General features: G+C 41.8%; 1 protein-coding gene across 2 annotated transcripts in view; it reads right to left on the bottom strand.

Moving 5' to 3' along the window:
- dscamb (Down syndrome cell adhesion molecule b) overlaps window positions 1–18476 on the bottom strand; it is a 98632-nt gene that overhangs the window by 40641 nt on the left and 39515 nt on the right. The gene's annotated exons all lie outside the window — the stretch shown is intronic.

Here is an 18476-nt window from a genome sequence, read left to right as displayed (position 1 = left end):
TTAGGGGTATATGCAGGGGGATATGCTTACTCTTTATTTCGCACCTGCCTTTCATGCACTAAATGCTAAAATGGCTATCAGTGAGATGGAATTAGATGTGGTAACAAAGACAGTGAAAAAATCAGCACCTGACACCCCGTAACCACACCGACATATGATATCTTTTCATATGTAAAAAAGATGCATTGATGTTTTAATGTATAATGCTTCAGCTAATATGCATCACTGTGTGTTTTTATATTGTGTATATTATGCCTTAAGCACACACACACACACACACACACACACACAACTGCAGCAAGCATGGCAAAAAAAAGAAATCATGTTTAATCTGCAAAACTAGACATGGTTAATATTTAATGTTATTACATACAGAATAAACTAAAAAAAATTGACCTTAAGCAAAGAGATGGCGGGAGAAATGGAGAAGAGAGAAAACGATTCTGCGGCTATTGTGCGCGTTGACCTAGTTAGACATGAGAGTCCAGGATTTGATATCCTTGAGGGATTTCTGCTGCTGGTTCAAATGCAGTTGTGCTAGACAGGCAAGAACCAGTAATATAGAGAGGCAGATGCATGTCTGTGTATGTGAGAGAGGAATATTTAGAATACAGTAAGCCATCAAAATCTATGAATCTATTAATGTAAATAAAAACAAAAGGTTTGTATAGTTTTATAGTTTTTTTTTGTCTATTATGAACTCTAGTTCACAGGCAAATCCTTCATGAATAAGAATAGTTCTTTTTTTTTAAATATTTTCTTAAAACTAAACTATGGAGCTATTTTAGCACATTTAGTGCACTATCACATACAGTGCATCCACATCCACTGTTGTCTCTGATTATCTCCTCCAGTGCTCTACATGGTGGCCCCTGGCACCAGGCGCCATGGGAGTGTGAGAGCGCAGCTGCAGACAGCCGGCGGAACCGCGCTGCAGCAGGGTTATATTTCCTGGGGAGATGTATACACGCGGAACATCATTTTTACCGTACACCCTGGTACTGCCAATTCACACACAAGCGCGACACGTGCAACACGCATGCCATGTGTGTCCTACCTTAAATTCTGTGTTCTATAAATGCATATATGAGGCCAGCTATAATAATAACTGTGACCGCGCCTGCCCACTGCATACACTTCTCTTCAACAAATCCGAACAGTTTACTGTAGAAGGCAGCGTGTGCAGAGTTAGTGAATCTCTGTTACCATGCAGAGTGGTCCAACATGCCCGACTGCTGTCTCCCACTCGGCACGAGGAAGAAAATGTGTAGGCTGAACGTGGTTATGTCTCCTCAACCAGGGCTAAATCTGATGCCTTGTGACACTTGTGCTTAGCGTGCTGAATACAGGGGCACGCATGCTGCTGCTTCCGTGGGTGGGGGTTGGGAATGGGTGGGAATTCGTATTCACAGACCAGCAGCCCCTGAATAGTTGAACCACTGCATCCATGACCCTCTGCACATAGATGGGAATGAAACTACATATGGCTTGACTGCTGTACCCTCACACTCATATTTCTAGTGGCACGGGAACATTTTGAGAGGAGTTTTCCGTATGAGACACCTTGCAAAGGATATGCAAGCCACTTTGATCCAGTTTCACAATAAGATTTAACCAGGATGGGCTGTTTTGGTGTGTGTAGCTAAGAGCCCAGGTCTATAGAACTTTCGCGGGCATTCACAGAAAAGACATCATTTACATTTACATTTACGGCATTTATCAGACGCCCTTATCCAGAGCGACTTACAATCAGTAGTTACAGGGACAGTCCCCCCTGGACCAACTTAGGGTTAAGTGTCTTGCTCAGGACACAATGGTAGTAAGTGGGATTTGAACCCGGGTCTTCTGGTTCATAGGCGAGTGTGTTACCCACTAGGCTACTACCACCCATTGGTACGTCATCAAACAACATTCACCAACTACAATGTTTAGTGCAGACAGGGAGTCGTGTTGCCTTTTTTCTACAATAAAAAAATTCCCCTCGTGATAATATAAAGAAAACAAATTCCAGAGCTGACCGTCTGAGCTGCCGCTCTCTGAACGGCGAAGCAAACTGACCAATGCATTCTTTACACCTATCGCCATTTCTGGTCACTGCAGGACCATAGATAGGCTGGGGGAACTTATAATAATGTTAAATAATCTCACAAACTCAAATTTTCATGTCAGGGAACCTTCAAGCACACACTCACATGCAAACTAAGTATAATACTGTGCGATAGAATGACAAAATCTAATAAAATGTGACCAGACATAATTATCTATGGGGAAAAAAAATCACAATTAACTAGACTAATGTTTTATGTAGCGGTGGAAAGTAACGAATTACATTTGCTCATGTTACTGTAACTGCGTAGTTTTTGTGAGTAATGTGTAATTTTTAAGTCATATTGAAATAGGTAATTTTAATTTTACTCAAGTACAACACAGCCTTGGTTGAATACATACTTAATCGATTCACCCTTGGCAGCAATTACAGACTTAAGCCTTTTTGAATATGATGCCACAAGCTTGGCACACCTATCGGCCCTTTCCTCTTTACAGCACCTCTCAAGCTCCATCAGGTTGACAGCATCGGTGCACAGCCATTTAAAGATCTCTCCAGAGATGTTCAATCAGATTCAAGTCTGGGCCCTGGCTGGGCCACTCAAGGACATTCACAGAGTTGCCCTGAAGTCACTCCTTCGATATCTTGGCTGTGTGCTCGTTGTCCTGCTGAAAGATGAACCATTGCCCCAGAGTTCAAGAGTGCTCTGGAGCAGGTTTTCATCCAGGATGTCTGTCTACATTGCTGCAGTCTTCTGGACTAAGGTCCTTCACCACAGTTTTTAGGTGGCCGGCCAGCTCTAGGAAGAGTTATGAACTTCTTCTACTTATAGATGATAAAGACCACTATGCACATTGGGACCTTAAAGGCAGCAGAAATATTTCTGTAACCTTCATCAGATTTATGCCTGGAGACAATCCTGTCTCGGAGTGACTTCATGCTTGGTTTGTGCTCTGACATGCTGTCTACTGTGGGACCTTATATATACAGGTGTGTCTTTCCAAATCAGGTCCAATGAACTTTTCTCCACAGATTGACTCCAATTAAGCTGCAGAAACATCTCAAGGATGATCAGGGGAAACAGGAGGCACCTGAGCTCAATATTGATTTTCATGGCAAAGGCTGTGAATCCATGTGATGTACATTTTTTTTTTTGAATAAATTTGACAAAACCTCAAGTAAAGTTTTTCATGTTGATATTATGGGATGTTGTGTGAAGAATAGACTATTTAGAAATAAGGCTGCAACATAACAAAATGTAGATAAAGTCATGTGCTGTGAATACTTTCCAGGTGAACTGGTATATGCTTTTTGCCTGTGTATTCCAAACATTACTTTTCTCAAACTGAACAAGAGCTTTACAGTCTAATACTGTAGTATTCCGTGGGGCAGGACTCTTTATTTCCTTTCTTATATCAACAGTCAGTGTGCTTATTTGTCAGTAAAGACAACTGATATATTTATGATTGCCATAGAAAGAACAAAAAGCAGAGTTTGTTAATAATGAATTGAGTTTTGGATACAGTGATTATGGCTTTATTTTCTCTTTTTTATTGAAATGCTTAAGTTGGACCATACAATTCAAAATGTGGTACTTTTGTGGCCAACTGTTCTTAAAAATGTTTATGGGTTGGTCTGAACATAGTTTATACATTTATACCACCTAAAGGTTTAATAAAAACAACTAGTGCTGTATTGGATTAAAGTCTAGTCCTTTTTTATATCAAGTAATCAAAAGTAACTATGTAACATCTACTCAACATTCTAAATGTTATTTTTTTGTAATTTTTTACTTTTACACAAGAGGGGTACTTTAGAGGGGCAGTTATAATTCCACACCCTTTTTTTTGAGAGAGAGTGATGTTTCATTGTTTCATATTGGTACTGGTTTTCTGTGCCCCCATCTTGACGAGTGGCAGGTTTAGGGTCCTCTGACCTAACCAATGTCACAACCAGGAGCGAGGCACAGAACCTCTGAGGTCTTATCAGAGGTAATTAAGGTCAGATGGCTTGGCTGACCTTGTCTGGAGTCTCTGTGGACCACTAAGCTTGAAGTCAATAAAATGACTCTATAGCTCCAGCCATAATATACAGTACGACTGAATATAAGGCATAAATTAATGCAGATTTTTACATAATTGCAAAGAGAACGTACCTTTCATCTAAACAGCACTTCTACTTACAAATGTTTTTAAAAGGCCAATTCTTGGTCCATCTCTCTCTCTGCCCATCATTTTTTGAGTCATTGTCTTTCTTTGATGCATCATGAATTAATAAACAGGGCATTGCTAAAATTGAACCCGGCAGACTTTGTGTTAAAGCCAGTTTCTGCATTAAAGCCAATCCTCGTTTGGTTTTTCTCTGTTTGGGATAATTGAAAGTCACCTTACACTTGCGTCGCAGTTCTTTACCTGCTTATTCCAAGAACTGAACCCATGACAATTGGCAATAATAGACAGCGAACAGCTGTTTATTTCAGTTGTTACTAAAGTACACGGGCTGGATTCACAATTTCTGAAAATGTCACTTACCGCATAAAATGCCGTAAAGTGATTCTGAAATGTTTTTCCAGTTCTCATAAATAATTTACCTCCCAAACCATGAAGAATCAGCCAGCTGTCACATGCTGGAAATCAGTGTCGGAAAACCGATAACAATGAACACAATACTGATACAATATACACTGTACTGTACTGTAATCTATGCTCCACATACCATATGGCTGCTGCCACACCATGAACTTTTCCCCCCAATACGCCTGCCTTCTTTATGGCAACTGTGCACACCTGCATATCCCTCGACGGTCATGGCTTACACATAAGTGAAAAATGAAAGAATGTTAACCAATCCAAACTAAAGGGTCAATTTTCCGTTGTTCATTTTTTTATTTTGAGCTTTTAACGTATTAATATGCGATTATGTGTGTATTGGGAGTTGACTGCTGATGGTCAGAGGACCAGTGAATCCTTTACTGCTTTACACCTTCACATAGACAATATGTAGAACTGAGAGATTCATATTCACATTTATACGGATCAGTGCGGCCTCTAAAACCACGGTGGCTGCTTTGCTATCTGCCATGACACCAGGCAGCTTGTCCAAAAATACAGGACCACAAGGCACACACACACACCCTTCACTCACACCCATGGACAAATTAGAGTCGCCAGTTTACCTATTGTTCATGCCTTTAAACTGCAGGAGGAAACTGAAGAACCTGGAGGAACCCCCCACCAACACAGGGAGAGCTCGTATTCTCCACACATGTGAGGTTCGAACCGGCATTCAAACACACAAACTTGAAGGTGTGATGCCACTGTGCCACACTCTAAAAATACATTTTGTAATAAAAAAAGATGCATTTCATTCAACCTGTCAGCAGTTTTAGAATTCCGTTTGAAGAAAATGAACAGTAATACCCATTCATGACACGGCGCACCAAGCCTGCACACACCTAATGACACTCATCTCAAACCACAAAACCTTTCCACAGTTTACTACCGATGATTTAAGATGCAGCGCTACGTCCTAAACATCTGTGTGTAATCGAGTGAAACCCAATCGAGATGCTCCCTACTATGTAAACACTCGTGCAGAGTTTGTGATTGTGCGCACCATATCTCTAATCATACCCATCAACTATTACCATGCCTGTAAATGTACGAAGGAACATATGTGGGAGGGGGGAGTGCTGTGATTTATTTTTCAAATGCAGTCAAGGGGTTGTGTGCTGTGCTTGTAGATGGGTAAGCAGGGTGTGTACAGTGTATTTTAGACTTTACATTACTGTGTGTATGCATTTGAGCATGTAGGCTATGCATAGTAGTGCTTATTTATGCATGTGTGAGTGTTTGTGTGTGTGGGTGTGTGTGTAGAGGAGTGTCCTTGCTTCGACTCCTCTCGCACAGCGGGGCAACACAATTAGGAGAGCTGTAGCTCTTCTAAGCTCCTCCTGATGAAAGCCAAACTTCTTCTGCATCCATCCTAGCAACACAATACCCATCCTAGCAACGGGGGATCCGTCCTAGCAACGGGGCATCTGAATTTCACGGAAAGACAAGCAATACCCATGACCCAGACAAGGAGCCCGGCGACTTCAGAGGGTCTGGCTGACAGTGGAGAACACCCTGAGGTAACAGTGGTTACTGCATTTGAAAGTGAATCCGTGATGAAGCCTTAAAAATTGAACTGGAAGAGAAAATAAGACGAAGGACGGGTCTGCCAGAGCAAGTCTGCCAGGGCTCACAGAATAGTACCCGACATACCCGCTCATCCTGAGCACCAGTCTAGGCCCTGAGATGTTGTGAAGTCAGTTTCCTCAGACTCATCTACAGCTGTTTTATATGGACAGCATAATTATATTGAAATATTGTGTTTAAAAAAAAAAAATTTTTTTTGGATAAAGAGAGTCAGTTGTGTTCACCTTGCTCTTTAAAGCTTTCTAAAGCTGGGTAGTTCTAGGCAAGATGCATTATTTAGACTCAGAAGTAAAACTAGAGCCCAGGATTTTTTTCTTTTATAATAATAATGCATATTTCTTTGATATAAATAATGCATTTCTTTGTCATTTTTGCACCAAACTCTGAATTACTTTTTTGTTTGTTATCTATTGAATGATGCATCATGTTGAAATCGGGAAAAAGCCAAATAAAGCATTCAAGATTTGGTGTAGTTTAAGCATGAATCAAGAATTTGGACAAAAAATTAGAAGAGGAAACAGGAATGCAATAAATATAAATATCGTAGCAACTGCAACAAAAACTAAAGCTGTAAAAGATTTAAATAACACACATTTAAATGACAGCCATGCCCTTAAAGAAAAAAAACAATCTCTCCATCCCTTCAGAAATACTCCAGCATTGGTGAACAAGGCAAGGCAGCCCGCCATTATAACCTAATTATTCCAACAGCTTAACTGTGGCAATTAACATATTTCATTAACTGAGTCTAAACCGGGAGCTGCACCAACAGGGAAAAATCAGTAACTGTTTTAATTCAGTGGCTTCAGTCACTTTTTTTAAAATTCATATTAGAATTTAGTGGGTTTGATAAAATAACACTGACTTTTCATTATTGTGTATGCCATTTTTTAAATTAAAAGATACATTAATTCAATATTTCTATGGTGATTTGTTTTTTTTTTTACTTTTTTTAACATGTCATGTTGAAATAGGTATGACATGATGATATTTAGTGCTTTTGGTAGTTTTATGAGTAGTAAATGTTTTTATTTGTATTTCTTAAAATGCAGAGATAAATGTTCTGCCTGCTCTTCCTGATTATTTTCATTTGTTCCTGGCTGGAGGTGCACAATATCCCCCCGTCACTGATTTATGCCGGTGAGTTTGGTTTAGTCCCCCCAAGCCCACTGCCACCGACAGTGCAGCCCACCTCCTGAATGACCGAGAAGCTCCTACGCCTTGGCACCCCTTCCTGATTGGCCGAGTCCAGTCCCCCCCCGTTCAGAGCAGCTCCAACTCCCACATGTCTGAAAGGTAGCCACTGACTGATAGGCTCAACTATAAGGCGTGACACTGAAACCAGAAGCCCTGGCTTTTAACAGGCTCTGTTCCGAGTAATTACTGTGACACAATTCGATCAGGCCGGGCTAAGTGTCTTCATCTGAGGGGGCGATCAGGAGGGAAATTAGCACTGATGTAATAAGCACCATTTGTCACTATTAGAATGAGGTGTTGACAGCTACTGGCGTTGTCAAGGAAACGCTGGTGTCGTCCCCAGCCCCCCCTCAACTCACACATACACTCTCCTCCCCAGTAGGGGACAACCTTAAACCTCTGTGGAGAGGAACAATGGCACCAACAACCATAATAATGATGAAAAAAAAAGAGAATTCTCAGAAAGAAAGCGATCATAATGAGTATGTTTCCGAGAGCACAGATTAAAGTTTGACACAAATTCACCCTCTTGAAGGCACAGTGGGTCAGTGAGATCAAAGGTAACATATTTGGTGCTTATTTAATGACTGAGCAATGATTGTATCATGGAGCTATAGGTCAGGGTCAAGAAAATACTCTATCTGGTATAGATGATAGATCAATACTGCATTGCTTATTCGGTATTAATGTAGACGCGCTGATTTTAGAATTGCACCATACTCAAAGATTCACAGCCTTAGTATCCTGCGGGTGTTGCTTATTGATTCGGTGTCACCTGTAACCCAGGCTGCTCTTCCATTGCTCAACACCAGGTGGGGCCGTGTGTGAAAACACGATCCTGACCAGTTAGACATGGGTCCAGTCTGAACAGCCCATAACCCCATTTCATCCATCATTCTCCATCATGTGACATGCACAAATGAGTGTCGGCATAACCCATGCCCTCCAAATGTAGGAGATGCATCGGAAAAAACTCCCCATGTAACAATCTGTCACAATCTCCACCTGAATGCACAGCTTACCACCTCAGGCCATTTGTAAAGTCCACCCTGCACTTTGCATCTTTACTTCCTTTCCCTGCTCCACAGTAATATATTTGTCCTCTGATTAAGCTGAGCTGCATGTACACGTCTCCCCCGTCTCACATAAAACGGCACACGAAGAGAGGTGGAGAAATCGTGAGGGAAAGGTGGAGAACGAGGGCGTATTCAAGTGACACGCGTGGCTTTATTGAGCAGTCGCTCGTTAAACACTACCTGCAGCCTCCGGTCCTGTCCGTCGGCCCGCCTGACAGGCCTCGGCTATTTACAGCTCCGCCGCGCGCCTCACTACCTGATTGATGCAATAATTTACCCAAACGCTTCCTCTTTCTCCAGGCTCCCGTCAAAGCCCTCACCCCCCCCATCCCTTTATGCCTCCCGTCTCTCTGCCTCCGGCCCACGTCTTGGCAGCCATGTATTGCTCGCGAATTTAAGAGCGTCTGTAATTGCTGAGCTGGGATATTGAGCTGAAAATCTGAGCCACGTTGGGTTTGGAGTCAGAAGAATTTCCTACAAACCACATAGGCCCAAAACAATGACAAAACGTATCTATGTAAATGTGTGTGTGTGTGTATGTGTATACACACACATTTTCAATGATTTGAAGTGTTTGTAAGACAAATTTGAGAAAGAAAAGACAAAGTTTTAGTTTGGCTGTAGACTATGTAGATTTAATGATTCAACTGTTCAACTATTTTAGTTTAACGTAATTGAGTAACTAACAATCAATGTTGCCGAAAAATATTTTGGGGGGAAATGCAGATTGTCTACTGTTTAAATCCTCCATGACTGATGCTGAGCTGGTTGGTACACTTCTATGTCATGAAATGTATGTTTTAAAAAAGGAATGAAGTCAGGCTTTAATATTTCCCCTAGTATTATTGCAATAACTTTTTGTGACACTTGGGGACTCCATTCTGCTACATCACAACGTGCTGCCATCTTGCCATGTCAGACAGATCAAATAAACGAGGTATAAATCAAGAGCCATGTTCGATTAAACTCACTCTCCCTCTTCAGCACAGCTCGAGGGAACTCCCTTATCCCTTACAACCCCCACCTCCCAAACCCTCTTCTAGATGACTAGGTCACTGTCCATTAAGATGGCTGTTGGGGATAATTAACAACGTAGCCCTGCACGGAAATATCTTTGATGATGCTTCATATTTTCAGCTGGGGTGGAGAGAGCGGGAGGAGGAGTGAGTGCAGGGCGGTACTTAAAAAAAAAAAAAAAAACACCAATAAAGATTCATGTCATGTCAGATTGTGGCAGCCTGATATGAAAGCCTGTGACGTGTGACATTAAGCAAAGGTCAAAGCCGGAGTCAGAGCTGGCCTGCATTGTCCCTGGGCTCCAGCAACGAGTAATTAAAGAGAACGAGTCAGCGCTAAAATGGCTGGCATGCTAGGCCTCCTCTTCATGTCTGTCATTGTGTCTTCGTGACATGAGTCCATTCACCAATATTCTCTTGAACTGATTTCACGCTTCTCCTTGAAAAGCCAACTCTGAATTTCCCAAACATTCTTCACCATCCATTTCTGCACTTCAGCTATTGAGAATGTTGCCACAAAGTTCAATCAGTTACTGCAAATGTCATTTTTACAATTTGAAATGTGAAAAGGCGATGTCCTCTTAACACTTTTGCTTAGGGTGGGCGTTCTCTTAAAGCACTCTTAACAAACACGCCTTTAACTCTATCCAACTAAGACTGAGAAAGTTTGTTCCACCATCAGAATCCTTAAATAATAAAATCTGGGATCCTTTTTTGAAAATAAATGATGGTTCCTTTTTGGACATAAAGAGATATATGAGCCGTTAAACCACTACTTTATGTGGCTCTTAATGATGTTTCCCTCAACACACAAATATAACCACAGCAAAATGATAAGTTTATAATTTTATTCAATCATATTTCTTAATTAAATAATATGTTTGCAGTGTCAGTTCATATAGTTCATCGGTGGAACAAAATGTTCTTGACAATTTTGGCATTTTTTTGAAGAAGGTGTCACAAAAGGGTGAGAAACCAACAGTCTCTCTAAATCTTAGTCAGAATACGTTTCTATTATGCATATATAGTAGGTAGTTATACATACAGGAGAGTTAAACTGTAAACATGCACACACATGCACACTGTACAGTAGCTTTGTCAGCATTTGACCATTTAAAATGATGTCACTGCTGGAGCAGGTGACGCCAGCTGTGTAACAAGCCCTCATCCACCACGCAGAACAGAACAGTCCCATAATCCCACTCTAACACACACACACACACACACACACACACACACACACACACACACAGAAAAAGCTTTACACCTCTGTCCCTATAATTTCATTCTTTTTTAATTCATTCACTCAACATAAATGCCAGATTGGCAACACACAGACACACACACACACGGCACAGATCAACGGAGGCCTCCTTTCAACCTCATTTTCCACCGAAACGAATGGGGCTACCCCATTGCTCTGTGCATGGCTTTTAATTGGCCCGTGTTAGATGCGAGCCATTAAACCGCTGATGTGGACAGATCCACACAGCGTACTGACGGCCCATTTCCTCCCTCCGCGCCAGCAAAGCGCCCACACCACTGCTCAAAACTCTGACACGGCTCCCTCTGAATATTCATCATCGGGCACTCAGTGCACCAGAGGAGCTTGTTTTAGGAAGTCAAGCAGCTCCACAAGCCACGGAGGGATCATTAACTCCTTAATTTGTTTTATAGACTTACAGTATATCAACCATATGAAAATAACAAAAAAGGAAAACCATTTTCCCCGAATCTGAAGCAAAACACACATATATGTTTCAGACTTGGGCGAAATTTTGTTTTTCCTTTCTTGTCCCTTATTAAATTGTATATTTTCCTATGGTTGATATAAAACTAATTAAGGAGTTAATGATCCCTCCGTGTCACACACACACACACACACACACACACAGACGCACACAAAATGTGCATAATGATATTCCCAGGACCATGTACTCAATTACATTAAACTAAACTTGAACTTTGTTACCTGCAAAGAGCCCTGGCAGGAGATGGTTGGAAAAAGTGCATTGATTTGAGTGGCACTGTGACGATTGCATAGTGCTCACTGATTATGAGATCATACGATGTGCGGCTCTGGGCTAAAACGAGAGTTCATTTAACTCAGAGCCTTCTATGCCGTTAAAACCGTTGAGTAATTAGCCCAGTATAAACTGAGATTGCCTGTAAATTGCCAATTAGCCCAAAGTAAACTAGGAGTGAAAGGAAACCGTAGCCCTGTCATTATTTAGCATATGCTCAGGCCTAAAATAAAATTTCGACGCAAGCAGCTTATCTTAGGCACTGGAACAGAATGCTTAATTGTACTTAGCTGTAAATATGGCTCTAAATACATTCAGCCAATTGGATCTGGACAGATGCTCCGAAAATCTGCTGTTCGTTACGACTTAATGAAACAATCATGTTCAGCCTCCTCGCCTTCTCCCCAACAGAGATGCTGAGAGGGAAGCCAGCAACGGCCTTGACCATACTGGTCTTTGAAATACTTCACACAAAATACACAATGTTCTCCACCCTCCCCAGGCGCACGTTGTCAGAGATGAAAGAGACAGGGTCAACGTTCCCTCACTCTCTCACCCCCTCCTTCCTCTCGCTCAGTCTGAATGAAACAGAGATGCTGAAATTCACTCAAAGAAATGTTCACTTGTCTTTCATCTGCCTACATCACACAGACGTCCTGTATATAGCACATGGTTTTGACTGGATATTAATGTAAATGGAGACCTTTGTCTTTATTCCAGCCTAGATCAATCATCCTGAAGCACCATAAGCTTGACACCTTCTTGGTAGAGATTCATCATAGAGAATGCTCCACTGATGGGATTGGCACCTTTCTTCTGAAAGATATTTCCACAGTGAGGGTTTTTATGCTCCATCATGCTCCCAATGGTGTTGAGTTGGGTTAAAATCCAGTCATATCAGACAATTTACATCCTGTCTTAAAAAGGCTATGAAATGGACAATATGAAATTATCAAACATAATTAGCACTGCTTACTTGTTCCTACCCCCCCAAAACCAAGTGAACTTTATTCATGCTGCAATTGGCATAAATTAAACAACATATAACAAATATGACAGAAATATGTGTGTGAAGTGCTCCACCACCCCAGGGCGCTTCCTTTGGCTCAGGCTGCACCACTTGAAACCATGCAAAATTAACAGCACATTTAGCGCAATCACCGACAGTCCCACGATAAACACATCGTAGGAGTGAGGAACAAACGCGGCCACTACAAAGCAAAACTGTACAGCAGATGCCAAGCTTTTCATTTGCATGGCCTGTCTGCTTCAGAGCATTTCATTGTTCAACCCTGCACGCCTCATACAACTCAAGAAATCTCGGCTTTCCATGGTATTATGAAAAAATTATTTTAACAGAAAATCAGTATCTGCTTGGCTCTTGCACCATGAACATGTCCAGTGTTTCTCTGAGAGTGAATGCACCATGTTGCGATAGAGAAGGAGACCCTCCTTCTATGTAGGGCCGCACAATGACGTGGCACCTAGCATGTTTCCTGAAGCTTCTCTGTAAAGAGAGCAAACATCTGAATACCTTCTCCTCACCGCTCCCTTCATTAAGCCTTTACTAGAACCTCTGTTATCAGCCGGGTGCTAGTTGCTACATTCAGTTCTACATTCACCCTGCTACTTCTGCAAAAAAATATTATTGGAGATTGGTTTGCTGTTTTTATGTTACTAAGTATTGTTACAAATGTGAATGTGAAAAACATTCATATTAAATTACACATTTGTTAATAATCATCCACACTCTTAATGGGTCTAAAGCAAATAGTATAACCGTGCCACACCACCACACAACACAACAAGGCAGTACATATACACACAGGCAGTGGTGGAGCTGTGGGGTGGCTGGGCGTGGCCATGTCACTCTTAATCATGGCCACACTATTGGCCACCCCAAGCAACGCTATTTTTTTTCCCCGTACGGAACCATTCCCACACTGCAGGGGTTTGACATGTGGGCCCCGGGTTTGTTTACGAGTCTCGCGCAATTCCCCCAAAAAGTTTTCGGAACGCATTTATTATAATATTCCAAAAATCAACCTTTCCTGACTTCCGTTTTGAAAAGAAACAAAATAATAAAAAAAAACTGGGGAAAAAAATCTTTATTTCTTTATTATTTACTATTATATTACATCTTTCACAAGTTTTTATTGCATAATATGTGCATCCATTAAATCGATAAAAATTGATCACTAAAAGAGTTGGCAACGAATTTCATAACCGATTTGCTGTGTTGCGCGACGTGGACACAGTTGAGCGTGGAGCTCAGCGAACAAATGCCAACTGATGCTAACTGGGTTCCGCGGAGGTAGAGGAAAGATACAAGGCCATATGGGCCAGAATTCGACTGCATTTTACGCTAAAAACACACATTTTTATGAAAAAAGTGCCACTTTGAACAGCCTGACGCGGCCAGTGGCAGCAAGCAGTGGTCTGTGCACATGATCAACACGACCACAGCCAGCTCGTCAGCCCACGTGACAACATGGCGCACTTGCAAGAGGAGGTTACACCAGACCAGTGATGATGCCAAGCATTCCAAGGAATTCTGCAGCCCAAATGAAACCCTGCTCTGCAACAAATGTCATTGCCTAAACCAACATCCCATGTAGTGTAGTCTCTTCAAACATGTCCTCATACCTTTATTCTGATGGGGAATATGGACAAAGAGATTGAGGAATTGCTGCCTTCCATTGTAACGAAAGAGGAAACATCATCCTAGAGATCTGCAGAGCACAAGGTCAGGGCCCCTTTCCACAAAAGCCTTAATTACTGAGACTCACAGGATATGAGCTCATCAAAGAAAGGTCACAGTAACACATCATAGACTAAAACTGCTCTTCATAAGAAAGAGACATTAGGCAATAGAAATGAATGAATTATTTAATAAAAATGTGACTATTTGGTTCTACCAATGGCTACATTTCACCATAATTCATAAGTCCATAAATCATAACAGGTTTTATCTGGTCAGCTTCATGACATATTGTTTGTCCAGTTAGTATTTTATTTTCTAGGTTGTGCTATTTCATAAAATTAGGCACCTATTTTAGGACACCAATATACACCATGATGTATATTTGGCAATTGCGGGACAATTCCAGGAACTCTGCAACTGGTGGCAAACTGAATTTACCCTGAAATCAAATATAGGCCATTAACTCCTTTGCGTTGGACGTGCTGCATGGTCAACACATTAGCATCACTTCGGATGCACTCTGCATGTGTGCGTTTTAAGGTCAGTTGTCAAAAGTCATTGTGAGCTGTCAGTGACGGCCATGACAGGTGTCATACCGCATTGCCAAAAGAGTAATGCAGGACTTCATTAATGCAGCACTTCAGCTTCATTCAACTTCCTACATGGTTATAAGAACAGTCAAATATCAAATAAAATCAAGGCAATATTTTGGTCTGTGTTAAATATTTAATGCTACCTTCACAAACGTTAAAAGTGTAGCAACACGAAATATGTTCCAACATACAGCTTTTCTGCTGCCTCCAATTACTGAAAGTGAAGTGATTGTCATTGTGATGAAACACTGCAGCACAGCACATGGTGACACAACGAAACGTGTCCTCTGCTTTAAACCATCACCCTTGGTGAGCCGTGGGCAGCCATGACAGGCCCCCGGGGAGCAGTGTGTGGGGACGGCGCTTTCCTCGGTGGCACCTTGGCTGTTCGGGAATCGAATCGGCAACCTTCTGATTTCCTTACCCCCTGCCTAAATTAGACATGTGACTTCCTGTGTTCACAGTTCTCAGGCTGACTCTCTTTATTTCTTCTTTAAATAATAAAATTTTCATACAACAGATTAGTCATTTCTCACATGGAAGTAGGTAGACACTCACTTATCCATTCTAATAGGATGATTTCCAGTGTTAACATCCCATTTAGCACGCAAGCAGTGTGTCACATGACTTTCTGCCAGATCGTAGATTGTCAATGTTGAGGCAGAAATTAGACACTTCAGGATTTGCATAGAGCTTAATTTGATCTACTTGAGATTGCTACTTCCTACACTTCATGTAATTAAAGTCAGATGTGACTAATTAAGTTGATGGTGAAAAACTGGAGAGAATCTACGCAGCACCTCAGACTCAGCTAATGTAGGCAATAGCAGCGATTGTAAATATTGCCACGGTGGTGTGATTACATCTAATGGCTCATCACAGGGGTATTCAGGGATTTGGTGGAGCTTCTCACAGGGTTGATAAATGCTGGGGTCAGAGTGGGTTTGGGAGGAGATACTGTTCTGGGAGCTTACTGCTCTGTTTTTAATCTGTTTATTTATTGCTTTTGCATTTTCATTTTCATTTAAAGGTCCCCTGATATATTTTTTTTGCTTTTATATAGTGGCCTTAGTGTCCCCTAATACTGTCTCTGAAGTCTCTTTCTGAAATTCAGCCTTGGTGCAGAAATAAAGCCACTTTGATCCAGTCCCACAGTGAGATTTCCCCAGGGTTGCTAATGAGGAGGAGAGAGGCGGGATGAGGAGGAGAGCGGCCTATAGAAACTGAGGGGTCATTCGCGGAGATGACATCAACACCACTCACCAACCACAATGTCTGATGCTGACATGAAGTCGTGTCAGCATTTTTCCAGAAAAAATCAAATGAACCCACTGGTTCTTCAGAGTCTCGAGTGACTGAACTAAAATAATATGTTTGTGCTCATCTTTACATCCGGTCACAGAGCAACTGCAATGCTTTGCATGTTTGGAAGCCAATTACGGTCAGTGGAGATAATGTTTTAGGGGAGGGCAACTTTCTGGGCAGAAAAAGCATGAGAAACCAGAGGTAACCTTTCTCTTTATGACGTCATAAGGGGACAAATTCCAGATACGACCATCAGAGCTGCCGCTCTGAACGCCAAAGCAGAATGGCCAAAGCACTCTTTACACCTATTGCCATTTCTAGCCACTGCAGGACCATAGACATAGACATAGACATAGACATTAACTCGAATGAATGTTGTAATCTCACTAAGAAAACATTCCTCACCATAAAACCATAAAACACCACTCAGTATCAACAGTGCTCAGTGTATCACCACTCAGCAGAAAGTGGTTCCAGGATTGTGTGGGATTGAAACCAATAAAGAGCTCATTGCTGCTCATGATGATGAACATGAAAAGAAAGAGAAGAGAAATTAACCCTTTTAACTTCTTTATGTTGGTTAAATATTACAACATTGTGTAATTCCTGAAATGCATTAAGACGCCAGGAACATTAGATGTCATTCTTGGAGAAAATATCAAATTGCTTGAGCCTATGTTGCCGATCTTGAGTTATAAGGGATAATTTGTAGACTGAAGTCACCCCATTACAGTGAACAAGGTTTTATTGCAGCACCACACTGCTAATGTTTAAATAGTGTGCTGCTAAGCAGATGCTTGCCAACTGGCCGCTCACCTCCTTAACAGTCCTCATTCACTCACACATGGCACTACTGTACAAAAAAAGACATTCTTATTGAAGGTGCAGAACAAACAGTGTTCCTCATGCTTTTCATTCTAGGACCCTCACAAAATTGGTTCATAAGCATCAGCATAGTTGAGGGATTGAATCCGGGCCTGGGCTTTGTGTATGGGGAGTTTGCTCTTCCACACACTAGGTGAATTGCACTCACTCTCTTACCAACCATTTAATCCTAATCAGGGTTGTGAAGACCATTCTGGCCTCCAGTAGTGTGAGTGAATGGTATGAGATGGGCTGGCACCCCTGCCCTGGGTTATCCTATGAACCAGAAGACCACAAAGTTCCATGTTCAAGCCCCACTTACTACCATTGTGTCCCTGAGCAAAGGCAAGACACTGAGTGTCTCCAGGGTGATTTTCCCTGTAACTACTGATTGTAAGTAGGGCCTCTGCTAAATGCCGTGAAAGCAAATGTGGCGATAATGGGTGTGACTGGGTGAGTAACCATGCTAGCAATGGTCTGACCACCCTTGTAATACCATTGGGTACCTCAAAAGGCGATAGTAGGCTAATCCCAGGCTCAGTCTCATTTAAAGGATAACCTTGTGTCAATCAAATTGGTTATTGTATAAGTAATAAGTGAATGAAACACGAAATCACCATGTGATTAAATGAAGACTTGTTCAAACACACATGCAAAACGTTGCACTGATGGGAGAGCTGACACAGATTGGGTACTGACAAAAGCAACAATATCTCACAGTGGCTTCACTTTGGAGGTTTCTGCGCTGAAACAGCAGCTAAGATAATTATCTGTTTATATTTTTATCTTTTTGCATGCAGGGTGAAGCTGCGCAGAACACAGAGAAGCGTCCCTGTGTGTCTTTTGATTTGGTCTCAGACAGCCAGCAAGTAATCAACTGGAGCTGCTCGGGTTTTAAAGAGATCTGAGAGACAGTGCGGTGAGAGATTGAGTGAGAGTGTGTGTGAGTGTGTTTGCGTAGTGATGGGGATGAGTGTGTCGGTGGGGGTTGTGACAGTGTTCCTGTCTAAAAGAAGAAAGCCCTTCAATGATTCGAAGACAGCAAATTTGCAAGACCCTGTGTCTGAGATTGTCTCTCCTGTCTACCCTGTCTCCCTGCCAAATATTCTGTCTGTCCCCTTTTCTTCAAGTTTCTTCTCTCTTTCTTTCCTTCTCTCTCACTCTGTCTCGCACACACACACACACACACACACACATTGCACCACGCTACTTTCATCACACACAGAGACAGAGGCAGAGATACATGCTGAGAGACCCATTCTTTTTCAAAAAGGATTCACTCGCTGCCACAACGAGAAAAAAAATGACAAAAAATAAGGGTGCTGAAAGGCACACATACAAAACACCTATTTTGGCCTGACTTCGGCGAAACCATGTTATTTTTTCCTCACTCTCTTGTCTCGCTCGGCAACCAGACTCCCCTCATTAGGTGTGACTGCAGAGGGAAGGTG

This window comes from Denticeps clupeoides, chromosome 19 (assembly GCF_900700375.1).
Source record: "Denticeps clupeoides chromosome 19, fDenClu1.1, whole genome shotgun sequence".
Taxonomy (NCBI): Eukaryota; Metazoa; Chordata; class Actinopteri; order Clupeiformes; family Denticipitidae; genus Denticeps; species Denticeps clupeoides.
Note: the sequence above shows the minus strand (reverse complement) of the source record. Positions and strands in the feature narration are given on the sequence as shown.